At 44.7% G+C, this 8407-nt stretch overlaps 1 protein-coding gene across 1 annotated transcript in view; it reads right to left on the minus strand.

Moving 5' to 3' along the window:
• LOC120860849 (thrombospondin type-1 domain-containing protein 4-like) overlaps positions 1-8407 on the minus strand; it is a 227672-nt gene that overhangs the window by 165297 nt on the left and 53968 nt on the right. The gene's annotated exons all lie outside the window — the stretch shown is intronic.

Genomic DNA, 8407 nt, shown 5'->3' on the forward strand with positions numbered 1-8407 from the left:
CCATTTCCTCTATGAATTATCTGTCTTCAGAAATCCTTTAATTCAAGGCGCCATCTTACAAAGACATTTGCAGAAGAAGTCTGGCATCGACCCCACTGGGGGGTGATTAGTTGAAACTTTGAGCTCATCCAACCTTAGTAAGCCTCATTACCTCTTTTACAAAAGGCTTTAATTCCCCTTCAGCGATTACACTAACAAAAGCACAAAGATATTGGTCAATCACGACCCTTTTCCAAAGGTCTCCTAGGCCTTCTGGCTCCTCCCTGACCACACAGCTAGCGTTTCCCAAGTCTTTAAGAGTTGTCCATTTCCACAGAAGTGGCTAAAAGGGAATGTCTTTCAAATGACCCAGCAGTACTTCTGGGGCCCCAAATGCCTTAGCGATGAATGGTAAACTCACTGACTTAAATGCCTCTATTGTTGTTGCTGAGGGGCTAAGTCGTGTCTGACTCTTTGCGATCCCATGGACTGTAGCCTGCCAGGCTCCTCAGTCCATAGGATTTCCCAGACAAGAATACTGGAGTGGGTCGCCATTCCCTCTTCCAGGGAATCTTCCCCACCCAGAGACTAAACTCAGGTCTGCTGCATTGCAGGCAGATTCTTTACTGATGGAACCACCTGGGAAGCCCTGCAGCTGCTGCTAAGTCACTACAGTTGTGTCCGACTCTTAGCGACCCCATGGAACACAGCCTACCAGGCTCCTCCATCCATGGGATTTTCCAGGCAAGAGTACTGAAGTGGGGGGGAAGCCCTACATGCCTCTAGAAATCCGCTGTTCTCAGCAAAGAGCACTCACTCAACTTCTGCTCAACTCAAAGTCTGCAAGCCCTGACCCTGGCCAGTTTTCCAGTCTTAACTAGAGCCATTTCCCATTCCACAACTTACATGCTCAACCAGCACCCTCCCCTTCCTCCCTCCATCCTCCTAGAGATCCAGGCATTCCATATCCTGTCCCTTGATCCTATCACAATGTAGCCTCTGCCTTAATTGTCCTCCTTGGTCTGCCAAACAAAAATCCTCCCTTAAGTCAACTGAAATGTCATTTCCTCTGAAGCTTTCTCTGACCTCCCCAGGAGGGTTAATCCCTCTCTTTCCTCCACATATAACATGAATCGCTCACCTGTCATATTATACAATGGTTAGTTGTTATCAATCGTTTCTTCTGTCTAGACTGTGAGCTCCTGAGGGTCCCCAGCACAGAGCAGGTGTCCACAGGGTGCTCACTGAGAAAAAAGGGGATGTACTGAGCTTCTGTTGCAGATGGGCATAGGGCTTCTGAGGGGATGAAGCTTCCACAAGAGATGTTGGCAGTGGGAGGTAGGCACCAGCTCATTAGTAGGCTAGCCTGGGACCACACTTAACCTGTCTCCAAGAGGAAATGGCAATACTTTCATTTCCAAGGAAAACCATGCTGCTGCTGCTGCTGAGTCGCTTCAGTCATGTTCAACTTTGTGTGATTCCATAGACGGCAGCCCACCAGGCTCCTCTGTCCCCAGGATTCTCTGGGCAAGAACACTGGAGTGGGTTGCCATTTCCTTCTCCAATGCATGAAAGTGAAAAGTGAAAGTGAAGTCGCTCAGTCGTGCCCGACCCTCAGCGACCCCATGGACTGCAGCCCACCAGGCTCCTCCGTCCATGGGAGCCTCCAGGCAAGAGTACTGGAGTGGGGTGCCACTAAAAGCCAGATACAGGAAACAGGAGATCAGTACAGCAATATTAGAACACTGCAAGGATCAGGGATATAGAAGGAACATGAAATCTACTGACTGGAACTAATTACTGTTGGTACTTCTCATATTTACTGATTGCACAACTTACCAGATAGCATAACTGAGGTTTGGGCCCAAGCAGCAACAAGCACAGTGCTTTTGCCATTAAGGCATCTAAAGACACATTAAAAATTGCCAAGGCCTCTGCAAATAGTTGTACACCAAGAAGAGAGGTCAGAATAGTATTTATTCATGTAATTGTCTCCATACCCTAGCCTGTCTTTCTCCTTCTCCACATACACACACACACGTGGAGTAATGATATACATGAATGTGTACATATTTACATACATGCCAGCTCACTAAGGGGCATCTTTCTCATCCCCTACTCACATCATATAACTGCCCTGTCCGCTCTGTGCTATTTGCCTCCAAACTGTATTTGAGGAATATCTGTCAGAGTGTTATCTTCTTTTACATGAGCAAACAGGTATGAAGACAGGCATTTTATACAATCTGGAGAAAAAGAGTCTGTTAATGTACAAGTATATTCCAGTAAATATGTAAACGAACGTATATAAATCGCCTGAGTTTACACTTGAGTACAGAGAGTAAATTACTGGAACCAGGAGTGCCCCCAACATCCATCCCTGCTAAGTGGAACCCTGCCCCCTTCATGATCTCCCTCCAGTGGTAAGACAGGCTGTTTCTCCAAGGGTAGTCCTTGCTGATTTGAACCTGTTCGCAAGGGAGTTTTTTTTGTTTTTTGGTTTTTTTTAAGATTTTTTTGCTGTGGATCATTTAAAAAGTCCTTATTGAATTTGTTACAGTATTGTTGTTGTTCAATCACTGAGTCATGTCCGACTCTTTGCGACCGCATGGACTGCAGCATGCCAGGCCTCCCTGTCCTTCACCATCTCCTGGAGCTTGCTCAAACTCATGTTCATTGAGTTGGTGATGCCATCCAATCATCTCATCCTCTGTCGTCCCCTTCTTCTCCTGCCTTCAATCTTTCCCATCATCAGGGTCTTTTCCAATGAGTTGGCTCTTTGCATCAGGTGGCCAAAGTATTGGAGCTTCAGCTTCAGCATCAGTCCTTCCAATGAATATTCAGGGTTGATTTCCTTTAGGTTGCGTGGTTTGATCTCCTTGCAGTCCAATGGACTCTCAAGTCTTCTCCAGCAACACAATTTGAATGCATCAATTCTTTGGTGCTCAGCCTTCTTTAGAGTCCAAATTTCACATCTGTATATGACTATTGGAAAAACCATACCTTTGATTATACAGGCTTTTGTCGGCAAAGTGATGTCTTTGCTTTTTAATATGCTGTCTAGGTTCGTCACAGCTTTTCTTTCAAGGAGCAAGTGTCTTCATGGCTGCAGTCACCATTCGCAGTTTCTGTTTAATGTTTTAGTTTTATGGCCGAGAGGTGTGTGGGGTCTTAGCTCCTTGACCAGGGCTCGAACCTGTGCCCCCTGCATTGGAAGGCAAAGTCTTAACCACTGGACAGCCAGGGCAGTCCCCTCACAGGATTTCTGTTGTGAAAAAATTAGCACTGCCTGGAGCACACCCCAGAGCCTTCCTAAAGATGCCATTCTCTGGATAATGGCGGACCTCTCAGTTCACACGTGCTTATGAAAAGTGGTGCTTCTCTCATTGACAGGAGCAATAAACAGGAAACCAAGAGGAAGAGAGGACAAGGCAGAAGGTGGACGGAGGGGCCTGAAGTGGGGGGGTGGGGACGCATCCCACTGGGCAAAGGGCCACGTGACCCCTTCCTCTCTGCAGCATATAGTTCTTCTGTGATATGTGAGTGGCTGTCACCATCAATTCCTTGTCGATCTGATGCTTTAAGTCAGGGAAGGAATATACATGACACAATGTGGTCTAAAACAGATTATCTAAATCCCTTTTGCAAAGAGTTTTCACCTCTTTATTGCTGATGACAGTGTTGGAATCGATGCGAGGGAACCTGTCTTTAATTTGATTTGCTTATTTGGTCCCAAATGTGCCCAAGAGAGTTCATTTTCTCGATGTGTCTGGCATATAGTAAGCACTCAGTAAGTGGTAGTTCTGATTATTATTTTTCTTATGCTCCCCATGTATGGCCAAGAAGAGATTATTGGCCAATTTGGGTCCTTCCCGAGAGCAAATTAAACCCATGTGGCTTATTTGGCCAAAGCCTGAGTTAAACTCTGAGATGACTCTGGACATGCATGTCCTTACCTTGGACCTTCAGGTCTAAAAAGCTAAGAGATGTGGGAGGTTTCAGAAACATGGATGGCTGAGCTGAGAACAGCTCAGCTTAATTCCTTGTGAAATGACCCCTTCCACAATTATTAACTATATAACACTCTTCAGAAATTGTTGTGGTGGATCACATTTGTTAACTAATTTGTATGAACTCATATACATGTTACCTATTAACACTAATAACCTACATTACGTTTTCTGTTTGTTTTTTTTTCTCCCTTCTCCGCACAGTCACTCATCAGCTCATAAATGCCCCAAAGAACAAGAAAAGGTATTATGAAAGGGTTCTGTCATGTCAGTTGGTAGCTAATCTTCTTTAGGCTCATCACCAACCTACAAGCCAGGGCTAAGAAGAGCAAACCATGAGTACCTTGTATTTTGTGTCACTCTCTGGATTTAAAACCCTCCAGTGGGGTCCCTTACCTGCCCAGGGAGAGAGCAATGCAGCTCTTAAATTCTGAGCCAAACCCGGTTTGGGTCTGACCATGTGCCTTCCAAGCTGTGTGACTCGGAGCTAGTGAAATAACCTGTTGACCTCAGTTCCTTATCTGTAAATTGGGGATAAAACTTATTTCATGAGAATACCATCAGGATTAAGTGATATCAAATTTTAAATTACAACATTCACTTTTGGAGAGTTTGCAGCAAAATGCTGCCAGTTTAAACACAGATTGGAAAGAGTTTTTGGAAAACCATTTGGCAATAGGGATCAGGAGGCTGAAAATGCTCACGCCCTTTGACCCAGTCATTCCAGTTTATAGGAATTAATCCTGAAGGTATAATCGAAAACAAGGTCAAAGATGGACATACAAGGATGCTGATCGCAGCTTTATTTATATTTATGCAAACTGGAAACAAGGACATCTCTGGTGGTCCAGTGATTAAGAATCCAACTGCCCATGCAGGGTGCATGGGTTCAATCCCTGGTCTAGGAAGATTCCACATGCTTCAGGGTTACAAAGTCCATGTGCCACAACTACTGAGACCCATGCTTTAGAGCCCACTCAATGCAACTAGACAGTGGCCCCTGTTCGCCGCAACTAGAGAAAGCTCAAGCTTTCTGCAGCAATGAAGCACCAGTGAAGACCCAGTGCAGTAAAAAAACAGATGAATAAATAATTTTAAAAAAACTGGAAACAACCCAAATGCACAGTACTAGGATAATGATTCGATAAATCATTGTGGGTTCACAGGATGGAATATTAGATACTGCTTAGGACGATGTTTATAAAGAATTTTTAATAATGTGGGAGATCCCCTTCAAAATGCTAAGTGATAAAAGAATGGAAGAGACACCCTATAATATCAGGAAGAAGTACATCAGGATGCTAACAAGAAGTTATGGTCTTCTTTCTTTCTGTGTTTTATAATTTTTTTTTTACAAACAGCATATACATATTTTAAACACTGAAAGATAACCACTAAACTTAAAAATATGAAAGCCTTAATAAAGAGTCTGCAGGACTTCATTGGTGGTCCAGCGGTTAAGAATCTGCCTACCAATGTAGGGGATGCCAGATGGATCCCTGGTTGGGGAACTAAGAGCCCAACTGCCATGGAGCAACTGAGCCCGCCCGTTGCAGCTCCTGAGTCTACACACCTCAAGCAGACAGAAGCCGGTGCACTTCAAGGAAGATCCCGAGTACTGCAACTAAGACCTGACAGCAGCCAAAAATAAATAAAATATCTTAAAAAACAACGACAAAGGGCCTGCCATATGATGGGAGTCCCATTCCTCCCCACTTAGCCTGCCCTCAGCATGCTTCCAAGCTACTGATCAGCCCTCGCCCATTTCCTTCCTCATTCCCTGCTCTGCTCTGGACTCCAGACCCTTCATACTTCTAAACTCCTTGTACCTTCCAAGACCTCTCATTCTCTTCCACAAGCCCTAGCGTTTGTCTGTATTGGAAAAAGTTACAGATCTCTCCTCCCTGGACCTAGTTAAGGCTGGATTCAGTATGACTCTATCTGGACACATGCCCTGAGACTCAGGGTGGGTAAGGTTCTACCTCCTTATTCCTCAAGTACAAATCACATTTTGTGCTGTGTTGAGCACGCACTGCTGTTTCACCACAACAGTGAGGGCCACTACAGCAGATGCAGTCACCTTGCCTTGATCACCTCTGAATTTTCAGTGGTGGGCATGATGTCTGAGTCTTAGCAGTGAGTCAGTGAGTACAGAAGTTATTCATTGTTCAGTCATTAAGTCGTGTCTGACTCTTTGCGACCCCATGGACTGTAGCACACCAGGCTTCCCTGTCCTTCACCAGCTCCCAGAGCTTGCTCAAACTCATGTCAACTCATGTTGAGTTGGTGATGCCATCCAACAATCTCATCCTCTGTCGTACCCTTCTCCTCCTGCCTTCAATCTTTCCCAGAATCAGGGTCTCTTCCAATGAGTTGGCTAAAACTACTTCCATCAAGTGGCTAAAGAACTGGAGCTTCAGTTTCAGTTCTTCCAATGAATATTCAAGGTTGATTTCCTTTAGGTTGGCTGGTTTGATCTCCTTGCTGTCCAAGGAATTCTCAAGAGTCTTCTCAAGCACCACAGTTCAAAAGGATTAATTCTTTGGTGCTCAGGCTTCTTTATGGTCCAAATCTCATATCCATACATGACTACTGGAAAAACCATAGCTTTGACTATATGGACCTTTGTAGGCAAAGTGATGTCTTGGCTGTTTATAGGTTAAACACTGTCTAGGTTTAATACACTGTCTAGGTTTCTCAACCTAGTGAGAGACTGATTCTAACACCTTAACTCACAGCAGTCACCTCTCAAGGTCCTTGTCGTTTACAAATGTGGAGATGCCATCCTTTCTCACCTTTAAGCTGTCTTGCAAGCTGGACCATCTGCATGTGACCTTCCTAATTACCACTTCTTCCCAAGATGGGTCAAGCTGCCTTTTTCCAACTTTCGGAATGACTCCTAAATCCCACGTCTTCTATGAAACAGGACTTCCTCTGCCACTTCCCATTCAGGGACCCTCCAGAGCCACATTTAGCCACACCAACTTACTGGTGTTGGTTTCTAGTCAGTGATAGACCATCTCCATTCGTATCTCCTGCAAAGGTCTCAAACTGAAGTTACCACGTTGCCCCTAGCTGGCCCCTCTTTTCCTACCCATGCATTTCTGCTGAGTACTGCTAAGTTTTTGGCTCGCCCCAAAGCCTTGATGAATTCTCTCTTTTCCCCTAATTCATTCCCCAAAGCTAAGCTGTCATCCAGTCCTGCCTTCTTTTCCCTCTGAAAGGTTTTCAGATTTCATCTCCTAATTTTAAGGACAATCATATTACAACTGCTCCTAGAAATATGTTATTTCTGGGAGGTCTTGTTCCTTTGAGCTGTTGACTCTCTCTTTGGTGGAGTTTGCTGCTCCCAAATTGCATTCTCTTTGCCGCAGGAGCTTAAGCGACAAGGAATATAAAATAAGTTACTGTGCTCCTGCCAAATGCCCCCATCCTCAAAAGGAGCCAGATGAAGGCAACATAAAATCATACAGCTTCTGTGGTCTCTCTGCCTAGCCTACCGCACAAAGTACAATAAAAGAGACATTGCTTGGAGAAATGTCCTTTATCTTTTGCTTTTCACAAGGGCTAACCAAGTAGAGTGTTTGAAAGTGGGGAGAAGACAAAAAGAAAAAATGAAGCCAAAAAACCCCACAAAAATAGAGACAGCATTTTCTCTTGAACTTGCTTCAGTCAGGCTTCTGCCCTTTCTAGGTACTGACATTTCCATTGTCAAGGTGGCCACTGACTGTCTGGATGCTAAACCCAATGGTTCATTCTGAGTCCTCATCTTACCGGACCTACCAGGAACATCTGACCCAGATGACTACTTCTTCCACCTTGGAATACTGTCCTCAGTTGGCTTCTGGCAATGCACTGTCTCCTAATTTTATTCTGAATTTCCCTGGTTGTTACTTTTCCATCTTATTTGCTGTCCTCCTCATTTCACAGGCTTTAAACATCATAGCATCCCAGGGCTTAGTTCTTTGACCATCTTCTCTCTTCTGTACTTGCCAAGCTCATCCAGTCTCTTGGCATCAAATGCCACATTTACATTCCATTCTGAAGCTCTCCCCAAACCTCTGACTTTTATACTCATGCCCTGAACATCTCCACCTAACTGTCCAAAAGGCACCACAAACTTCACAATCCAAACTCTAGTTCCTGATCTTCTCTCCTAAATCTGTTCCCCATCTCAGCTATGGGCTACTTCATCCTTCCCACGGTGTAGACCAGAATCTTTGATGTCACCCTCTACTCACCATTTCCTCTCACATCCTGCACCCAATATGCCACTTCCCCTTCAAAATACTTCCAGGATCCAGACACCTCTTAACACCTCCACTGCCCTGTGACCCAAGACATCCTCACCTCTCACTGGGTTGGTTTAATAGTTAATGAATTGGCATCCTCTTTTTTTTTTTGCCCACTTAGCATCT

The sequence above is a fragment of the Oryx dammah genome, unplaced genomic scaffold (genome assembly GCF_014754425.2).
Source record: "Oryx dammah isolate SB20612 unplaced genomic scaffold, SCBI_Odam_1.1 HiC_scaffold_11208, whole genome shotgun sequence".
Classification (NCBI taxonomy): Eukaryota; Metazoa; Chordata; class Mammalia; order Artiodactyla; family Bovidae; genus Oryx; species Oryx dammah.